At 42.5% G+C, this 21,332-nt stretch overlaps 1 protein-coding gene across 2 annotated transcripts in view; it reads left to right on the top strand.

Annotated features, from left to right (window-relative positions):
* The window catches only part of LOC122097571 (LIM domain containing preferred translocation partner in lipoma), a 674,686-nt gene that overhangs the window by 26,650 nt on the left and 626,704 nt on the right, over positions 1-21,332 (top strand). For both annotated transcript variants that reach the window (XM_042668165.1, XM_042668157.1), the window contains exon 2: positions 8,405-8,513. The gene's annotated coding sequence lies outside the window, so the exon portion shown is untranslated. The remainder of the gene's footprint in view (positions 1-8,404; positions 8,514-21,332) is intronic.

Raw genomic sequence — 21,332 nt, 5'->3', positions numbered from 1 at the left:
AATAAGCAATATGGCTCCTGCTTCTTCCTGTCCTTTTCTCTGTCCTAGTCTCTGAGGTGACTCTGTGATCCAGGAATATATGTGCATTCTTTATAGCTTGTATGACTTAACACATAATTCTTTTCTTGTCTGAAACATCTTTCCACTGATCCCTTCACTGGGTGCAGTCAAGCCCTTTAGAGATTTCACCCCAAACTCCGGTAGCCTCTGTTTATCTCCACTTCCTCCATTTTGTTATTTGTTGAACGTGGCTGCCTTTCTTTGAGTGTAAGGGTCGTTCTTTGCATTTCTGAATCCTCAGGTCTAAAATAGGTGTGCAAGACATATTTGTGGAACAAATAAATACCACACAATACAGGGCAGAAATAAGGCATTGTGGGAGTTGGGATGGAAATCCCAGCCAAGTGGGAATGGAGTCAAAGAGAGGCTAGAAAAGGTGACATGGTATTGGCTGGGATGGTACAGAATAGCCACTATCAGTGTGTTGAGTTCTACAGGCAATGGTGCTGAGAGGCTTGTCCCTTGGTCATTCCTGTCAGCAGAGTAAATCGGGGAGGGCTGGTGTATATTGTTTGCCCCTAAATTAGTTATAGAACTCAGGAGAGCTTTCTTCCCTTAGCACACCACTGGCAGAGCAGGCAGGCCGGCACCACAGTCCTGGCCGGTGAGCTGCCTTGGAGGAAAGGAACAGAGTGGATGCTTGCATTTGCATTTTTAATTCTCCTTTGGAGCCACCTTTCTGGATACCGAGAGGTGACCTCAGCAGGCAGAGACAGGAAAGAGCAAAATGAGTCATCTCAGGCCCTAATGAGGTGCATGAGGGACCCTTCCTGAGAGTGAGGGTCAGGTGAGGTCGTGCTTTGCCTGGGGTGAATTTTGCCTTAGGGCTCCAGGCAGCACTGGAGCAGAGCTGAGCTAATTTTACCCATAGGAGCTGACTGTGCTGAAAGGCAGGGCTTATGACATTGGCCTTATCATCCTGTGATGCCCAGAAAGCTCCCAAGGTACATCCCTGTTATGTCTGGACTGCTTTTTTTTCCCTTTCTAGTTAAATACATTTTCCCCCCCATTAGAGGTTTCACACGGAAGGAGGATGCTGAAGTGTAAAGAGCTTTAGATTTGGTAGAAGGCCAAGGACTTGAATTTGGATCCTTCTTTCCCCTTGCTCAATGAATGTCTGACCTTGGGCAATTTATAGTCTCTTTGGGTCTCAGTTTCCTCTTTAGAAATATAAGGCAAATGCCCATGTCTTGAGATTCCTCATAGTTTTATATGTTTTGTGCTGCTTAGTGTGTGCATTCACTATTCTATCTCCTGGATTCATAATGATTCTTCTAATTCTTGAAACAAACGTTTGAGGAAGGTGTTCTTGCTGTCTTTATTTTGTATATAAGGACACATGCTCAGGGAAGTCAGATGACTGGTCTTAGACTCCTAGCAAGTTCTGACAGCTGGGAATTAAACCCAAGCCAGAGATTTCAGGGATCCTACTCTTAGCAATTGTAGCTTACATCGTTGAAATGATAGGACCTTTTTGATTAGACCATAGCATGGACTTAATGCTTCTTAACTACCTATTCTGTCTGAGGCCTGGGGCTCCATGCTGAGTAAGAAAGTGTGGCAATTGTGCTATACAGCAGACTTGTAGGTGGTAGTACTGTGTCAGCCAGAGCTACTAAGGAGTCTGCATGGTGTATTTTAGTACCTGATGCTACAGGCCCTGGGTGGGGTGGCCCTCAGCCATGCTCTCATTTCATCTTCAGAAACCTCTCATCAGTCAGGCATTACTATCACGTCCTTCTTACAGATGAGGAAACAGAGGCCCAGCGAGGTCCCATTCCTATGTACATTTCCTCAGTAGACACAGCAGGCTGTTAAGTTGTGTTCATATTTATCTCTTTTTTTCCTTCGTTAACTTTGTGCATTCCATACTTGTTACAACCCTGCACTTGCTTTCTGCCCATCACTGACAACCTGGAGAAATCAATGTCCATGAAAAACATGGTCTTCAGTTGAGGAAGGCAGGGCTGCATGTTCACAGTAGATACTGGATGAGAAAGTAATGGTGGGCATTAGTTGATTATTGCTATGCAACAGGTTGTTCCCAAGCTTAATTGGAATGTTTAACCATTTATTATGCCCATGGATTTTTCTGGGTAAGAATCATCCTGAGGTATTATGTCCTCCCTTTCTCCTCAGAGTGAAGAGGGGTTGGCTAGAATACTTGAAGACTGGGTGCTACAGGCTCCTAAATGATCACTCACAAGTCAGCTAAGAACTCTATCAAGTCAGAACACCTATAGGTATCTCTATGTGTGGCCTGGACTTCCTCATAGCATGGTGTCTGATTTTACATGGCAAGCCTTAAAAGGAGAAGAGGAAGAGAAGAGAAGAAGTGGAGAGAGAGAGAGAGAGAGAGAGAGAGAGAGAGAGAAGAGGGGGGAGACAGAGAACAAAAGAGAGAGGGAGAGAGGCCAAGATAGAGACACCTAGAGAGACAGAGGCAAATACATAGACATGAGAGAAAGAACGAGAGGGCATGAGAGAGACAAGAGTCTGAGAGTGAGCTAGCAGATAGAAGCTGAATCATTACAATACACACGATTGCTTGGACTTGTTCCAAAGTTCCCGATGGTCCTGGGGAGGGGAAATTGATATTGAACCATAACAAAGTAGGAAACTTCAAAGAGCAAGTGGAACTGGACATATTGCCAGGGTGACTGTTGAAAACACAGTGTGCTACAGGCTTCTTTTAGCAAAGAAGAGAAGGTAGGACTAGGCATTTCTTGAGTTGTGTACTCTGGGGCTCTATAGGGCTAGATGGGCCAGGTATGCAGCAAGCATGCCTGTGAAGTGCAAATCTGGTAAACAAGGAATGCAGTCAGTAATGTTTTATGCTTTAGTTTATGGGACTTGGGTTTTATGCTGACTGTACACTCATTTGTGTAATTCTGATTAGTTTATTATACTTGTTACTTAGGTCACTTTGAAACTTCTAGGTCTGTGTCAGTAGTTGTAGCAGATGAGATATTGTTCCTTCATTCACAGAGCAGTGGAGATGGTCATAAAAATGGAGAAAGACAGACAGAGAAGCAGGTTTGGGGCAGATAAGAAATAGAGGACTATGTAATCAGCCAATTGATCTGACATTTTCCCCTTCTACATCTATCAGGACTAAATCCAAAGAAAGCATTGTGTATAATCTAAGTAGAAAGGAATTCATTCAAGGTAAAGAGATACTGAAAAAATACTTGGAAAAGCTGGCACTGTATGAGCCAGAAGGCCACATCTGGGCTGTTGGCTTTGAGAATTGAGTATGTAGAGGAGGGAGGTAAGTAAGAATAGGATGCCTTGAAATTTGTCTCCCTGTTGCTGAGGCTGGTGATGGGGTGCTGGGTTGCTGAGTGGGGTGGCTTTTTGACTCTTCCCATTTTCTGGCATAGTTTGCTAGTAGAAAGAGCAGCAGGAAGATTGAGCTTCACTTCTGCCTTGAGATTTCACACAAGTACACCTCACTGGTGGGGCCTCATTTACCAGCTTTCTAGGGAGTGTGGGCATTCTTTAGTTCTAGTCTTCGGATTCTGCAGAGCCTCTAAATGGTAGATGGCACTCTAGAGGGCGAAAGTGGATTCTGATTGAACCTGTTGAGAGAATATGTATATCTCAACAATTCACAATTCCCAGTTTGCAAGTCCCAGGAATTTTATCCTGACATACTTCGCATTCGTAATTAATCATAATATACTTAGCTGTATTCAAATTAATATATTTAAGATCCTAAAAGAGTAGACTGTTAAACTTACTTTGAGCTTCTAAACTGAGTTCTTGGATTTGATAAGAGCGTTTGATTTGTAATTTTTCAGTTTGGTTTGATTTCCTCCTATGAGTTATGACATATGATGATTGTTCTTACTTTTTTTCCCTTTCAGTTTGTTTTTCAGACTGGCTCTTCTGCTAACTTTCCTCAAACCATTACCCTACCTCTAGAGTAGGAACATTATGGATTATAGGCATGCACCACTGTGTCCTACACTTTATATAATTTGTTCTAAATTTTTTTTGTTAAACATTCACTATGACCCTGACTGAGCTTGATTTGGCATTGTGGGGAGAGCTAAGTCATGGATTCTTCCATTGAGTGTCTGTTGGGATGGGGAACAAGTATATAGTAAAAATAATAAAATGATAATGGTCACTATCATATATAGCAGGCCAAGCAGATCTAGGAAAGAGAGATTTTTCATACTATGCTAAGAATGAGAGAGTTTTATACAGGGTGACCACAGTCCATTAATTCTCATTGGAGGCAGTACCATCTCTTTAAGGCATTTGAAAATGTGGCAGAGTATTTATTTTGTATTAGTGAGTGGAGGTCAAGCATTTAGAGGTCATAGCCAGGGTGCTAGATATCTTATAATACAAGAAACACTGCAGATAAATAACTGTCTTCCTCCAAGGGGCAGTCTCTTTGAGAACTACCAGTAGGACTTGATATAAGTGTAGAGTTTGGATATTTGGGTTTGGAGACTAGAAAGGTTTCAGGTCAAAGTGGGTAACATGAGCTGGAAGTTCAGGCTGAAAAAATGTGTGGCATTGCAAGAGAGGTTATACTGGCAATTGAAGGTTGCACATAGGTTGTGGGGAAGCTTGAGCTATTCAATGAAGCCATGAGTCTTAATGCTGTCGCCACTGGGAAGCCCCTTAAGAGACTGGAGCAGAATCCTCTAGCACATCAACCTACCCTTATCTTGTCCTGTACTATGCAGACATCACTAATGGTTTCTGAGAGATAATTGCCCCAGACAGGTTGTGATTCACAGGAAAGCTGGACTAAGCAGATACTTGGATTTTTGCCAGATTTAGGATCTTGGGAGAGGCTGGAAGTCACCATTTCAACTTTTGGAGAATACAACAAGGGGCAGGAGTTAGCCTGTCATCAAAGTGAAAACATGGTGGTCAGGCTGAAGCACTAATGTTACACTAAAGAAAGACACAATTGTCCTGAGAAGCTTGGGGTAAAGATAGATTCTTCCAGGAGTCTGCCTTGTGAAACCTAGAAGCCAGGAGATAAGCAGGGAGCATCCTGTGTTGTTTGAGTTAATGCTCTTGCATCTTGAGCTTATTATTAATTGCCAATCAAACCAGCAATTTGCTGACAAGGTTCATGCGCTGTGACCATGACTGCAGTTGTTTTGGGGGAGGGGCTTGCTGGTCTGCTTGGTGATGGCGGCCGCTCATTGTTCCTTGTGCTACTGTGGGGTTGTGGTGACCTTTCCATATGCTGGTCAGTCCTTCTTCTTTCTTTTTGGATGGCTTTGGAGGTTGGGAGGGGAAGCTCGGGGATGGCACTGACCAAGTATATTCAAATACAGCATGTGAGACATGGCCTTGTTAGTTTCTCTAGTTCTCATTTCTGGGATCTTCCCTGGGGAGAGAAAGGAATGTGCAGAAGTATATGTGGTTTGAGAATTCTCATTTTGTGGATGAAGAAACTGTGGTTAGGAGAAGGTGATTTGAACAGTGTCATATGATGACCTGTCCTTGGGCCCCCAAGGCATCTTTCTAGCAGTGCTTTACTTACACTCTGCTGTGGGGGAGAGAGGCCTTGGAACCAAGGGCTGGCATGTAGCTTCTTGTTCAGATACTCAACTATAACATTTGTGAAATGGGTGTTATGGTTATATCTGATAAACATTTAAAAAGGTGAAGTGTGTGAAGCTGTGTCAAAATAGAAATATAAAAATAGAAATACTTCTTAATTATGCTGTGGATGCTTATGGAGTGGTAATTGGTGAGACCAGACTTAGTGGAAGGGTGAAGATACTACTGATCACACACCAGAAGATACTACTGATCACACACCAGACACAGAATACTCCTAACGGGTTAAATATACATTGCATCGTGAAAAGAGCATGTGCTCATTAACTGCTTTGTTCTATATAGTGTCTTGTTGTGGTAGGTTTGGGTTTTTGCTTCAATTACTAACAAGGTAATCGAAGCTCAGATCACTCAGCTGGTTGGATGCAGGTATAGGCAGTATGGATATCCAGACTTGGGAGCAGTGGTTTTCTTTAAGACTATTTTTCTCCACCCTCAGCCATCCTGGTTGATGAATTCAGAGATAGCCCTGAGTTTCGAAGAGTCTAGAGACACACCTTAGGATTTTTCAAAGATGTGATGTAGAGAATTTGGGAAACAAAGTGTTTCTTTATTGTTGTCCAACTGTTTGTTCAGGCTGGACATGCACATTAGAGAAAGAGAGAGAAATGGGTCCCAGTGAGTCGCTGAGCAACTCCTTTCTCTGCACATAGCTACCTGCCTCTCCATGTGTGGACCAAGTCCAACTTACGGTCAGAGTGATCATAATACAGCATTTATTGTGGTATTGTGCTGATTTGTTAAACCAGTTAATTCTCATAAAAGCCTTTTAAGGGAGATAAATAATACTTCCCATTTTCTGGATGAGAAAACAGGTTTAGCGAGATTTAAATATCTTATTTGAGAGTACATGGGCCATAAATAGATTATAGTCCAAACTTTCTAATTCTGATCTCTTTCTCTTTTGCTACAATATGGGGAACATGGATTGCCTGTCTTACTAGTGTTGCAGGGCTGCGAGTTAAGGAGGTCTGTCTCAGACCTTGAGAATTATTGGAATCAGAGCTGAAAGGTACTTTGAAGAGCTGTTTGGCTTTTAAGCTGCCCTCCCTTTGACTGTTAAAACCTCCCAGGGTGACCTTGGGGTTAGGGTACCAAAAGAAATGAAAAAGTAGAGCAGGGAACAGGAAGGAGCTCTCAAGCCTGCTGAGCAGCTCTGCTTATACCTACTTTATCAGCAAAGCACCTCTAAGCAGTCACTTTAGAGAAAAATATTGCTGCAAAAAGAGTTTGAAAATCACTGCAGTAGCCCAACACCTCTTTTTATGAAGACTGTAAAACAAAGTGGCTTAACACTTAGCCACAAAGTGGTGAGATGTTGGTGGACTGAAGCTATTAGTCTGGATCCCCTTTAATTCTGACAGCTTGTTGGATGAACTTCCTTGGGCCCAAATCATCATTTTGATGGGACTGCCTTCTTTACTTTTTAAAGGAAATGTGTGATCTGCTTACCTTCCTCTGAGGCCTTCCGTGTCATGGCCTTCCGAGTCATGGAGATGCTGAGTAACTGCATAACTCTCAGGCTGCCTCATGCACAGGGTCCTTGATCTGCATCTCTCAACCCAGCTGTGGCCTCCCTTTTGACCCTGGCAACTTTGCATACAGTGCTTTAATTCTTGTACAGAAAAGAGTGAAATGATAGCTAGTTTTGTGTTATTTCTTGGCCCAACTACAAAGAGAGTCTTCCTACATACATGTACTTATTGAGTGTCTACTGTATACACAGTGCTGAGGGCAAAGGTGCTTGAGAGCACCTTGGTGGGAAGACAGAAATGAAAAACAATTTTTTAAAATATAGTAATGCCACATGTGGTTCTGGTGCATGTGAGTTATGTAAAGAGGATTTTATCTCAGAGAACTGAGAAGGGGTAGCATCTGGGCAATGGGAAAGATTTAAGTAAGACAGTATGTGGTGTAGGGCGTTTGGGTTTTAGTTAATCCTGGACTATTTACTATCACTGGGACTTATATGTTAATATTTTCTTTATGTTTCATATCATCATTTAACATGGAAATGAGACTGCCTACCTCATAGGGTTATTACTGTGATTAAATGAGATTATGTGTGTATGTATGCACACATATACTATAACCTCCTCATATAATACTAAGCACAGAGTAAACACTCATTGAATTACAGTTTTTTAGCCATGACGAGCCAAAGAACTTAGTTTTTAACTCTATCCATGGTGCAACCAGAGCTCTGGTTTTCAAAAAAAAAAAAAAAAAGGATTGTTTGCTTTTAGAAATAGAGCCCAGTCACTTAACAATTTGGCTTCATTTACTATTTATCTCCACCCATTTGCTTACCTCTCACTTGTGGTCTCCATGATCACTAAGCTTGACTCTACCTTGCAGTTTCCTGGATGTAACTATCTTCTCATTGCCTAGGTTAAAATCTTTCCTTTAGTCCTGAATTCCTTTCACTCCTTCACCACAATTTTCCTCTATTATGATCAGCCTCTTTCTTGTAATAAGATTGTGAACTCTTGGAAGTTGTAGTTCACACCCCTTTGCTGTGGCATTACTGAGATTCAAGTACATTCATCATAGTTGGTACTCACCCATCTATGGAATAAATTAATTTAGTGCCTTTCTCAAGTATTCAGCACAAGGAAAACAGATGATGAAAGGAAAACCGGAAAACAATCGGCGTTGAACTGTGTGCTATCAACCTTGGAAATGAATCTCTGGGGAGGATCAGGCTCCTTAACCAATGACAGAGATGACTTGACTCTTGCAGGGATTGAAGAGAATCCTGATAACACTCTTGTGTTGGGAGAGGGCTGAAGGAAGCCAGACCAGTACCTGCACTCGCTGAGTTCCTTGGGACCTCTTTGGCCAACCTTCTGGTATGTAAACAAGCCTCATCTGCTGTCTTACCTTACTGCCGGATTCCTGAATTCTGATGCCAGACTCTCAGGCTGAGCCTCTGTGAGCTGGGCTGAGAGATTTAATAGGTTGGAGATTACTATCGGTTTTTGTATCTGCAACTTGAAATATCTTGTGCCCTTGATTAATTCATGCTTGGGCGCTTCCTCAGTGCTCTCTGGAAAATAGCTCCTTTCCTGTACGTTTATTTCCCTATGGGCTTATTTCAGCAAGACTGGAGCCTGTGCTGCTAACAACTCCAAGGAAAACATCGAAGGTCACGTTTCCGGAACTGAGAATCTCAGGGGTTCTTCCAAACGTCCATCTCTATTACCTCCTTTGGCCCAGCATTTGCTTTTAGCTGAAAAGGGCAATTTTGTCTCGAGCCATCCGGTACACATGTGTGACTTGAGTTAGAAAATCTGACAGCTGCTCCTGGGCTTTGAACTGCAAGAATGAGCAGCATGTAGACATAACCCTTTCCAACCTCAATCATTGGTCTTTAATTCCCAGAGCCTTAACGTTTCTTTGTCTTGTGAGTGACCTCACTGCTTTTTGTGTTTGTAATGGAATGCACAGTCATTTGCAAGTAATCACACAATAATCCCTTACACTTTTAAAATGCCTTACCCTTTTCCAGGGGGCTTTCACTATCATTATCTCATTTGATCCTTATAACTGCTCTGAGAGGGAGGCGGAGCTGCTATCTTAATCCCTCATTTTCAGGTGTAGAAACTGAGGTTTAGAAAAGTCAAACAGCCAGAGGTCAAACAGTATGGAGTGGAATTGGAACTGCAATTTCAAGTAGACTAGTTCCTAGACCCAATTTGTGTGTGTGTGTGTGTGTGTGTGTGTGTGTGTGTGTGTTGTTTGTTTGTTTATTTTTCTGTCGTGGGTCCTGAACTCTAGGCCTGGCCTCTGTCCCTCAGCTCTTCAGCTCAAGGATAGCACTCTACTACTTGAGCCACAGCGCCACTTCTGGCTTTTTCTGCTTATGTGGTGCTGAGGAATCAAACCCAGGGTCTCATGCATGCAAAGCAAGCACTCTACCACTGAGCCACCTTCCCAGCCCTGTTTTTGCTTTTTAGTCTAGTCCTGGGGCTTGAACTCAGGGTTTGGGCACCATCCTTGAGCTTTAATGCTCAAAGCTAGAATTCTACCACTTGAGCCACTGCTTCACTTCTAGCTTTTTTTTTTAAAAGTTATTTTCTTTTTTTAGTTTATTGGAGATAAGAGTCTCATAGACACTTTCCTTCCTGGGCTGGCTTGGAACAGCGATCCTCAAATCTCAGTCTTCTGAGTAGCTAGCAACCATTGGTGCCTGTCAATCCAAATTCTTTTTATCTATTACTATTGGTGTGATTTTGGATATGTACTTAACTTCTCAGAGCCCAAGTTTTCCTATCAGCAAATTGGGCAATAATGTCACCTGAAAAGTGTGTGTCAGTCTGAATTCATTGAGACTATCTGGAAAAGCATTTAATATATAAAGCGCATATGTAATGTAAGGATCATTGTTTTTATTACATTGACTTTGAATTCAAATAGTGCATCAGAACCTGGAAAGAAAAAGACACTCCTTTTTCCCTTTATTTTTTGTGCTAGTAATGGGACTTGAACTTAAGGTCTTGCTTGCTTCGTTTGCTCTGTATTGGCACTCTACCACTTGAACCACACCTCCATTTCTCCACTTCTGGCTTTTTGCTGGTTAATTAGAGGTAAGAGTCTCATGGACTTTATTGCTCACCTGGCTTGGAACTGTGATCCTCTTATCTCAGTCTCCTTAGTAGCTAGGATTACAGGCATAAGCTACCTTTGCAGGGCACTTTTCTTTCTTTTTTTAAAGGAAAAAAAAAAAAACGATAAGGTTCCCATGGGTGTTAGAGTTGTCAGCGATCCCCAGTTTCTAGTCCTGTGATTAGTAATTGACACAACTGCTCTGAGTTGTTATTTTGAGAATTGTGTTGATAAGACTGCTTTTCTTTGAGATCTCTCAGTGTTCTTTGGAATAGTGTCCTGTGGACTGTTGTATTTCTGGCAGGAATGGAATCTAGTCCTGCCAAGGAGTGAGATCTCATCTCTTGAGATTCATCCACAAAGCATGGGAATGTTACATGAACAGTGAAGTAGAGGTGTGTGAAAAACAGGTCTTAAAGGTCAATCTTTCCTAGTTTCTCAATGAGCTAAAGAATTCCCTCCTCCTGGATTTAAAAGGCTATGTCTTGTGAATCTACATGGCCAGCAGTACATATGCTGAGTCAGTTGCTTAGCAGTAACACCTCAGAAAACCCATGAAAAAAATGGATTCCAATTTGGCAACAAATGCATGAGCAGTCAGCAATGTGATATGATCAGAAGAACAGCGGGGGTGATGGAGGGCTGAGGTCTGGGATAGCTTTGTTTCTGTATACATATTCACCTACAAAAATTCCAAACCAATGAGACAGGCATTGGTTGACATATGGTCCAAAGAAGCAGAACGAAGAGCAGGAGGTTGAAGGCCAGGCAGCCAGATTTTGGTTCCATATAAGGAAGAACTGTGTGGTGGAAAGATGGAGTTAGCAGCTGTAGAAGATAATGATCTCTGACTTTTGGGATGTTATGGGTAGGATTTATAAGCAGTTAGGCCTTGGGCCAGAGGTGCTCTGTAGCCATGATGAAGAGAGTCACACATATATGAAGGAAATGGAAGGTCCCTTCGTGGATGTGGAAACTGACCTCTAAAATGCTCTTAGCAAAATAAAACATAAAGGTGAGTCCTTCATTCTGGTGTTTGAATCTCTCCCCATGCCCACTCCTCGCATTCTCAGTCTGTCCCAAGGCAGCCATTTTCTCAGAGGATCTCTCTGTCTTTCTTCTGCTGAAATACTTCTGTTGGGAAATTGGCAGGAAGTCCATGAGGTTCATCCTCTTATTCTCTTCTGATCTAACTTCTAGACCCCTGGGAAGGGAGGCAGCGGTAAGAACACCGTCCTGAGTTCTGTGTTCTAGTATGTGGTATTAGCTCCTTTGATCCTGTTTCCTTAATTATTTTAACCATCACACATATCTGTGTTCATTTATTAAACATGCCCTAAAAATCTGTTTGTGCCATACTCATTAAAATATAAAATAAGACATCAAAGTCAGTATGAGGTGACAGTTTGGATAGAACAAGTAGAAACTGCTTCTAGGGCACCTAGTTGGGTAGATTTGGGCTGGATACTCAATATGTGGATGAGAACTATGTAAATTCCAAGAGGAGAGCTGGCTTGTACCACATGAGTAATGGACCTGAGGTGAGCATTTGCACCCATCACTCCTTGCCCAGGGCTGTTGTGGGTAGCTTAAGTTCTTCCTGAGGTGAGGATAAACAGCTTGCTAAGCAGGCCAAGTGTCAGAAAGTGGGGGACGGTTCTGAAAAAGGTTCTTGACATCCACAGTGAAGAGTAGAACTGGATTCCAATAAGACAGAGAATGAGAACCACTGGGAAGCCTCAGTGTGGTAGTTCAACTCCCTTCTCCGAGCATCCACTCTGCCTTCCTCTTCCTCCATGCTCTGCTCACCTCTGGTTTTATTCAAGCCTGGAATTGAAGATGAACAGCTCAACTTCAACAAGTCCAGAGAGGTCCCACAGCCTAAGAGTGTCAGGGCTTGTGGATAGAGGGGGATTATTTTAGAAACTGTCTATCCTGAACAAGATTTTTCAGCAACTGGCTTAGGTTACACCACTCAAAATTCTCTTTTCCCCTTTAATATATTGTCCTGTTGTTTTATCGGGTTATGGATGCTCCCATTTCTAAGGTGAACTTTAAAGCTCTGAAATCAATTACTTCCTTGATAGTAGGGGCAGCTTTCTGTGGTAGAATGGTGTGGAATAGTTGAGACTCCTCTGTGGGGGTTAATAATTCACCCCCTGTAAGGAATTCTGTCTTCAGTGGGGCATATTCTTCAAGTGCCAGAGGAGAGAGAGAAGGGGTGATTTTTCTGACATCTTCCAGTGTGCTTCTCCATATTTGGAAATGTTTACCCACCACAGTGATCTATTGGAACTGAAGGACATGACTCAGGGTTTAGGAGAAGCAGGATTTGAATTCTTGTTTCCAGAAACAAGTTGTCCCCCCCTCCCCCCGCCCCGTGCCCTTCCCCCCCTCCATTCCTCTGCCCCTTGTTCTGGAAGTAGAGGAGAGAATGTCTCAGTTCTGTGCTCTTTGGGCTTTGGGACCACCTCCTTGCTGTGTTCTGTTCTGGACTTGGGAGTGAGAGAGAGTGAGGGAGAGTGCAAGGCCAGCTGCTTTGGGGGGCCTAACCTCCTCACGTGAGTATATCATTATTGCCACAGAGAATAGCATTTCTGTCTGGGACTCACTTGCATGGTTATTGGGAGATATTTCTGGGAATGGTGGCTCCTTTCATTTGGGGTGTGGACAGCCACTTTTCCAGGGGAGTACTTCTCATAATAATGTCTAGAAATGTCTAGATGTGCCTGAGGGGCATACAAATTCTATTTGTATATGAAAACACTGTTAAGATATTTCCTCCCACCTGAGTGAGACTTCACTTGGGTTGGGAAGAGAGATATTTTGGGACAGGATCTGTGCAATTGCTAGAGCTAAAACAACAAGCCCAGAGAGATGTTTGTGGTCACTCGGGAGAGGTGATTTTGCCTTGCAGAGTTATGACTAGACTTAAGAAAAGATATGCTGGTCTTTGCCATTTGTGTGGCATGTGTGATAGGAATAAATTTGTTGGATGAGGGGCATGGTATAGATTTGCTGGTTTGTCAAATTGGAAGGAGTGAGAGATTATTCATCTGTTTTATTTTATAGCATGATAAGGAACAGAGGGCCAGGGAGTGGGAATAATTCAGGATTAGAATCCAAAGCTCTCTCAGTTCATTCTCCTTCCAATAGATTCTAGGTGCTTTGCATGAAAGGTGGAGGGGGATTCTAACTCTACAAGACACACACACATACAATACACCACACACCACCACACACACATACACCACACACACACACACACACACACACACACACACACACACACACACACACACACACACACACACACACACACACACACACACACACATACACAGGGCAGACAAGGCAATTAGGAGATGCTGTGGAATAGTCCACACTTCCTGAAGTAGTTAGTGAAAAATCAAATACTACATCCTACTTTTCTTCTTTCAAACCACTTCTGTCATGTGTCATACACTTGTGAATTGCTTATTGTTATTTCTGTAAATTTACTCCCCCTGTCTTTTCTTCTTTGGCTGTTCCTTAACTTTTCTCCTCTTGGTGATGTGAATCTTGTTTAAATGATACTTTCTGATCTCCTGTGCTGCCTGTATCATTTTCTCTGTGGAAATGGGATAGTAAGCTTGTATAAAAGGCAGAACTGAAAAAAATGTAGATAGACCTTTGTCTATTTCATCTGTGGTATTCAAAACGATGCATGGGCTTTGAAAGGAATTCTGCCACTTTCTGTGAGGCTGCATGGCTTCTAGAATATTATCCTCGTTCAAAGGAGAGCCCTGATTTTAACTGTAACACATACACACACACACACACACACACACACACACACACACACACACACACACACAATTTTAGCTTGCTTTGATGTGTCCAAGGGAGGACAGAGACTAAGAAGACCTCACTGGATTTTATGTAGCCATCTAGGATAGCTCTTTGTTGTCAGTTCAGTTTCTGACCAATTTGGGGCTTCTTTCTCCAGCTGTGCTTTGGGGAAAACACTTTGATTGCTAGTGGCATTGGGTGGCAGAGTTCACAGAGAAGTGCTCAATGCTGAAAGCAGGGAAAACTGAGTTCCCAGCTTCTCTAAAGCAACTGAGAGGAAGGAAGCTGCACAGGACCTGCCTCCTCTTCTGACCCACTGTGGCTTTGCTCCCAGAGAAGGAAGGTTAGGGATGTTTTCCTGCTGTGGTACTGAGGGAGAGGGACTAGGAAGTCAGGGGGTGGTGATACAATATGAATCCAAATGCCATTCATGGGAACAAAAGACATCCAGTGCTTGCTGAGAGCCAAGCACTGGATTAGACATCTAAATTGTTATAGTTCCTCCTATAAGTGCATATTAATTTATTTTTATTTAATTAATTAATTAATTTTGGTGGTAGTGGGGCTTGAACTCAGGGCCTGGGTGCTTTCCCTGAGCTTCTTTTGCTCAAGGCTGTTGCCCTACTGCTTGACCCATAGCTTCACTTTTGGTGTTTTGGTACTGGTACTTTATTGGAGATAAGAGTCTCACTGACTTTCCTGCCCAGGCAGAATTCAAATTCTGGGGCTGGGAAGGTGGCTCAGTGGTAGAGCGCTTGCCTTGCATGCATGAGGCCCTGGGTTTGATTCCTTAGCACCACATAAGCAAAAAGAAAAAAGCTGGAAGTGGTGCTGTGGCTCTAGTGGTAGAGCGCTAGCCTTGAGCTGAAGAGCTGAGGGATAGCGCCAGGCCCAGAGTTCAGGCTCCATGATTGGACCCCCCCCCCCACCCAAAAAAAAAAAAAAGAATTCAAATTCTGGTCTTTGGTTATAAGCCTTTTAGAGTAGCTAGGATTACAAGTGTGAACCACCAGTGCCCGTTTTTATTTTATTTTATTTTTTTGTTGGTTGTGGGGCTTGAACTCTGAGCCTAGGCACTGTTCCTCAGCTCTTCAGCTTAAGGTAAATGCACTACCATTTGAGCCACACCGCCACTTCTAGTTTTCTGGTGATTCATTGGAATTAAGAGTCTCATGGACTTTCCTACCCAGGCTGGCTTTAAACCATGATCCTCTGAGCTCAGCCTCCTGAGTAGCTAGGATTACAGTCGTGAGCCACCAGGCGCCCGGCAGCCTGGGTTATTTTATTTTTAATTCCAGTGAACTACAAAGTAAAAGCTAATGTCCTAAGCATTTTCAGATATATGTAGATATTTCAGATATAGTTCCTGTGTGATAGCACATTCTTGTGGCTTGTATAATCTGCCTCTAGAAGTCTTTTTAGCTTGTTTTCCAATGTTGGAAATCCAAACGAGGGCCTTTTGCATGGAAGGCGAGCGCTCTAGCATGAGCTCATTCCCAGCAAGAGACTGGAACTCTGTACCCACAAGTCCTCATGCTCTTCTTCGTTAATCCCTGACAACCAGTTTTCTCCTTTGTTTTGTGAGTGTAACTTGTCCAGCTTACTTAGTCCGTGTGGAATGTGTCTTTTTCTTTTCTTTTTAAATTTTGTGCTGGTACTGGGGCTTGAACTCAGTGGTAGTATATTGTACTTTTTCTGCTCAAGCTTGGTGTTCTACCACTTGAGTCACACCTATGCTTCCAGCTTTTTGGTGGTTAATTGGAGATAAGTGAACTTTACTGTCTGTGCTGGCTTTGAACTTTGATACTTGTATCTAGCTTCAGGAGTAACTAGGATTAGGGGGTGAGTTGGGTCACCACACCTTATATATGTCTTTGTGAATGGCTTAGTTCATTAAACATAATGTGCTCAAAGCCTGATATTCTGATATTTTGATACCATGTAGCAGAATTTCTCCTTTAAAATGGAACATCATTATATAGTATCTGGTTAATTGTTTTCTTTCTCTTTATATTAAAATTTTTCTTTTTTTGCCTGTCCTAGGGCTTGAACCCAGAGTCTATTTTCTGTCCCTGGGTTTTTTTTTTATCTTTTCTTTCCTTTTCCTTCTCCCCTTCCTTCCTTCCTTCCTTCCTTCCTTCCTTCCTTCCTTCCTTCCTTCCTTCCTTCCTTCCCTCCTTCCTTCCTTCCTCTCATTCTCTTTCTTTCTTTCTTTCTTTCTAACTTTCTTTCTTTCTCTCATTCTCCTTCCTTCTTTCCTTCCTTCCTTCCTTCTTTCCTTCCTTCCTTCTCCCTCCCTTCCTTCCTTCTTTCCTTCCTTCCTTCCTTCCTTCCTTCCTTCCTTCCTTCCTTCCTTCCTTCCTTCCTTCCTTCCTTCCTTCTTTCTTTCTTTCTTTCTTTCTTTCTTTCTTTCTTTCTTTCTTTCTTTCTTTCTTAATTTCTTTCTTTCTTTCTTTCTTTCTTTCTTTCTTTCTTTTGCTCAAGGGAAGCACTCTATCACTTGTGCCACAGCTCTACTTATGGCTTTTTGCTGGTTAATTGGAGATAAGTCTTATGGCCTTTCCTCCCCTGGTGGCTTTGAATAGTGATCCTTACATCTCTGCCTCCTGAGGAATGAGGCTTATGGCATAAGCCACAGGCCCCCAGTCATTCCATTTTCTTATTTGTACTTCCTGGAAGAATAACCTGAGTCTTGGAGGGAATAATAATTAAGTCATCTAGTAGTAGATTTGGCATTTGGACTCAAGCATTAAAAAAAATAGCATATGTTAATTGTATAAAGGAGTTTCATTGTGATATACAGATGATGTATTTTGATCAAATATTCTGATCATGTACTTTGATGTATTTTGATCATTTATTTTCATATATGCACCTAATGCATAATTACAGTCTGAACTTGAGAAGTTTGAGTTCAGAATATGTGCTACCTGGAGAAAGCACATTTTTTTAAAAATTGGCAAGAATGTGACAAAGAAGAGTTCTGTCTATGGGGAAAGTAAGACCTCCTCCTGAATGCACTGCTGTGACGTCTCAGAAAGGCAAGTGCTCCTAGCAGGCTCTAGATTGGTACTTTGCGTTGTTCTATATTGGCCGCAGGGAAGCCCAGAGGTCAGTTTGAAGCCTGCCTAGCAAATAGTAGGAGACTTACGGCTCTTATTTTTTCCTTCCCTTTCTTTCTTCTTATTTTCTCACACACAAAAAAATCATAATCTAGGTGAGGTTTGCATCTTTTCTTGAAGAAAGCAGAATATATAAATAAATGACATGATTTGTATTGTTTTTCTCTGTTCCAGGCTGGCACTTGACCACGTGAGCCGCAGCTACGTTAGTATTTTCTCTTTTTTCCCCCCTGAGTTAACATCTGTGTAGCTCAGGCTGGCCTTGAAGTTGCAATCTTCCTGCCTCAGCTTCCTGAGTGCTGGTGACTGTAGAAGTGTGTGATCAAGCCTGGTGATATGCAATATTTTGCTCTGTTGGGTCTGTGAAGTTACGAGTTAGAGGATGGTGATATGATTTTCTGCCCTACTCTGCTCTTTCCTGGATATAGTGCACACTTCTTTCTAAGCCTGGGTTATGTTCCCCCACCTCCTCCCCAGAAGAGGAGGTTGCTGTGGATGCCAGTGAACAAATTTGGTGCCCGGCACTCCAGTAAACATGCCACATGGCATATCGCTAAAACTGGGCGTGCACAATTAGCCTATCGTACTGGAAGCATTGTACTTGAGGCCTAGAGAGATGGGATTCCTGCATGCAAGCTTTCCGATCTGTGTCTGTTTGACGTTAAAACTCAGGGTTTCAGCTACAATTTGGACTACTTTCCCATGCCAAGTTTATTCTGTCTGTGTCATGATTTCATGAAATCTTTATTGAGGTCCTGGATTCCAGCACAGGCTTTAGAAGAAAGGGTTAGAAACACGCATCCTTTGGGATTTACACCGCAGTAATGGCAATAAGAGGCAGTGAGCTGTAATTTAGAGGATATCCTGAAGCTGTGGATGACCAGAAGAGGCTCTGGAAGCTGTAATTTGAATGGACCGTACAGGTAGAACATAGGCCATGAAGGGGGAAAGACTTAGTTTGAGGAACTGAAGAGACTGATGGGCAGTCTCCTTTTTCAGAGAGTAAAGTAGACAGAGCAGAGGCAACTGATAGGTCTTAGGAAGCTAGAGACCTGAGCTTGCTTACCCAGAAGTCCATGTGTGCCAGGAACCATCTGACTTAACCATGTAAAGCCATCTTTTTGGCTGTTATGTGTGGGGTTGGACATTGCAAGATTAGGACCGAAAGCTAGGCGACTTTTGCCACAATCTAGGTGAGTGAGGGTGTTAACTTTGATCAGGGTTGTCACACTGGGACCAGAAAGGATTCAGATATATTTTGGAGCGATTATCAATAGAATATTAAATGGGGTTTCCTTCAGAGAAATTGTTATGATTAGTGGATGCAGTGGGAGGTAATATGTCCAGGGGGTGTTGTATGGATAAATCATCAAAACTCCACTATACAAGATTTCATGAGCTCCTCCTTCCCCTTGAAATTCTCATCTGGCAGGGCTGGGAAGGTGGTTCAGTGGTAGAGCGCTTGCCTTGCATGCCTGAGACCCCGGGTTCGATTCCTCAGCACCACATAAGCAAAAAGAAAAAAGCCGGAAGTGGCGCTGTGGCTCAAGTAGTAGAGCACTAGCCTTGAACTGAAGAGCTGAGGGACAGCACCCAGGCCCAGAGTTCAGGCCCCACAACTGGATCCCCCGCCCCCCTCAAAAGAAATTCTCATCTAGCCAATGGCAGTGGCTTCCTGCTTCTGACTTCTTGGCTGAGAGCTGTTGAAACACCCCAAAATAAGCTCCATGGAACTTGCAGCTTCCTTTGCTTTCTCTGGGTATTTTTATGAAGCATTCTTTCTCATCCAGAATACTGAGCTTTCTTAAGTGATGTTGACTTAATGCACCATATTTAACATATTTGTTTTCTTTTCTTTTCTTTCTTTTTGTTAGTACTAGGGTTAAACTCAGGGATTCCTGCTTGCTAGGTTGACACTCTAACCACCTGAGCCATGATTCTAGCTCTGTTTTTCACCGGTAATTTTTGAGACAGAGGGTCAGTTCCCATTCAGGCCAATGCCTGCATCATGACCTGCCTATTTTAGATTTCCTGTCTTTGTTGGGATCACAGGTGTAAAGCCACCATGTTCAGGTTTCCTCTCTGCTTGGATTGGCTTAGAACTGTGATCCTCTCAATCTCAGGCTCCCACCGAGGAGGGATAACAGGAATATGCCACTGTGAACATATGTCTTGTGAACTTTTCTGTCCAGTGTTGCCTTGAAACATGATTCAAGGCTTATTCTCAGCCTCCCAAGTAGTTAGGACCTACTGCAAGAAAATTCATTCTCTACATTATGCTGTATCTTTCCAGGCCTCCACCTGCCCCCGCCCACCCCGCCTTATTTATTCTGTTCTCTGTTCTTGGAGAGATGTCTGTCTCTTGTTCTTGGTAAAGAGTCTTAACCCTCATTCTTACCACTCATGTGAATTAGGCTTGGAAGGCTCAGTAAATCCCAGAGGAGCCGTGATACCATACCCCCCCACTATGACTTCAAGGCTTTGCTGGGGAGGACAGCTCTAGGTCTGCTGAGTCTTTCATTCATATTTGAATTTACACCTTCTGGCAGTTTGGAGTCCATTTTAAATAGTCTGGGCTTTCCTGAAAACTCTCCAATTTTCTGTGGAGAAACTAACCTCAGAGAAGTTAGGCAATGTAGTCAATGTCACACAGCAAGGGAAGGACTGAGTCAGACTGAGAATCTAAGATTCCTTTATTCCCAACTGAGTTCTGCCACCATGTGACCTTGATGTGACCTCATATTCTCAGGGTAGCATTTGGCCATTTTACACTACAATTGGTCTAAAGCCTGGAGATCTTCATAGATCATAAACCAAATCACCTAAAAAAATTACGCCCGAGGCTTCTTCACACACTTCAGAAAAAGTTGGCACTTCAAAGTGAAAAATGCTATCTAAAAAAGAAAAAAATTCAATTTAACTTCATCTCTTTAAAACAGGGCTGTGTTTTTGCTCATTTGAGTTTCTTTTAAAATTTCTTTCATAGTACCCATTCAGTCAACAAACATTTATTGAGTTCTTGCTGTATGCCAGGCATTGTGCTAGGTGCTGGGGGATTGATTCAAAGATAATTTGGAGGCGTATGGAAGGGGAGTGGATAATTACAGCACAGTGAGATAAGTGCTGTAATAGAGGGATATATAAAGAGCTAGAAATAGCACTATGAATAACATCTCTGAACAAATTGCCTTCTTTTCTCCTTTTGGATTATTCCCTTATGTATATTGCCCAAAGTGGGATTACTGGGTCATTTAAAAGATGAAAACAATTTGGCACAAAAAGATGTAATGACTTGCCTGGGGAATAGAGCTCAATTTTCAACAGGGGGGAAAAATTGTTGATGACTCCAGATTTAGACTACTTCTCCAGGAGGACTGGGCAGTTTTTCTATTAGCCCATCCACATGATGGCTTCAGGAGGGGCACCTGTTCTAAACATGTCAGTCCACATGGAAACACGAGTCCTTGTAATTCAGCATCACATGCTAATTGTTCTCACAAGAGTCCAGCTGTATGAGTATTATTGTTTCCATTTTACAAATGAGCAAACTGTGCCTTCATTATAAGGAAGTGACTTGTTCAAGGTTTTATAGTTAATATGTGGGAAAAATCCAAGACAGGAATGTGTTCCTTTGGTTTCATAATTCCCAGCCCATTTTCTTTGCTGTGTCCATTAGCAGGAGATACTTATGCTCCAACCTGGGTCTGGAATTTATTTATTTTGCAGGTCAGGATCTGCAAAATATATGTAGGCTTTCTTATCCCTAAAGTCAAATCCAGTGAACAAGGTTTCCCTCTATATTGTCCCAGAAGGCCCTGAGGGCCCATTATTCCTCATCCTGGCCCAGATCCTCAAAAGCTATTTGCTTGGTCGAAGCCTTAGAGCACGGAATCTCAAGGAAAGCCAAAAACCATGTCATAGTTCTCCTTTAAAATAGATTCTTTACCTGGTATTTAATGGCTTTAAGCAACGACTCCTGCCCCTACTGTCCAGAGCCTCTCATAACCAGACACTAATACATATCTACTCTGTACATCTTTGATGCTTCTGCTCACTCATTCTTACATCAGCTACATTCCCTGCCTCCCCCGTAGATATGCCCTGCATTTG

The sequence above is a fragment of the Dipodomys spectabilis genome, unplaced genomic scaffold (genome assembly GCF_019054845.1).
Source record: "Dipodomys spectabilis isolate Male_0828 unplaced genomic scaffold, ASM1905484v1 ptg000017l, whole genome shotgun sequence".
NCBI lineage: Eukaryota > Metazoa > Chordata > Mammalia > Rodentia > Heteromyidae > Dipodomys > Dipodomys spectabilis.
Note: the sequence above shows the minus strand (reverse complement) of the source record. Positions and strands in the feature narration are given on the sequence as shown.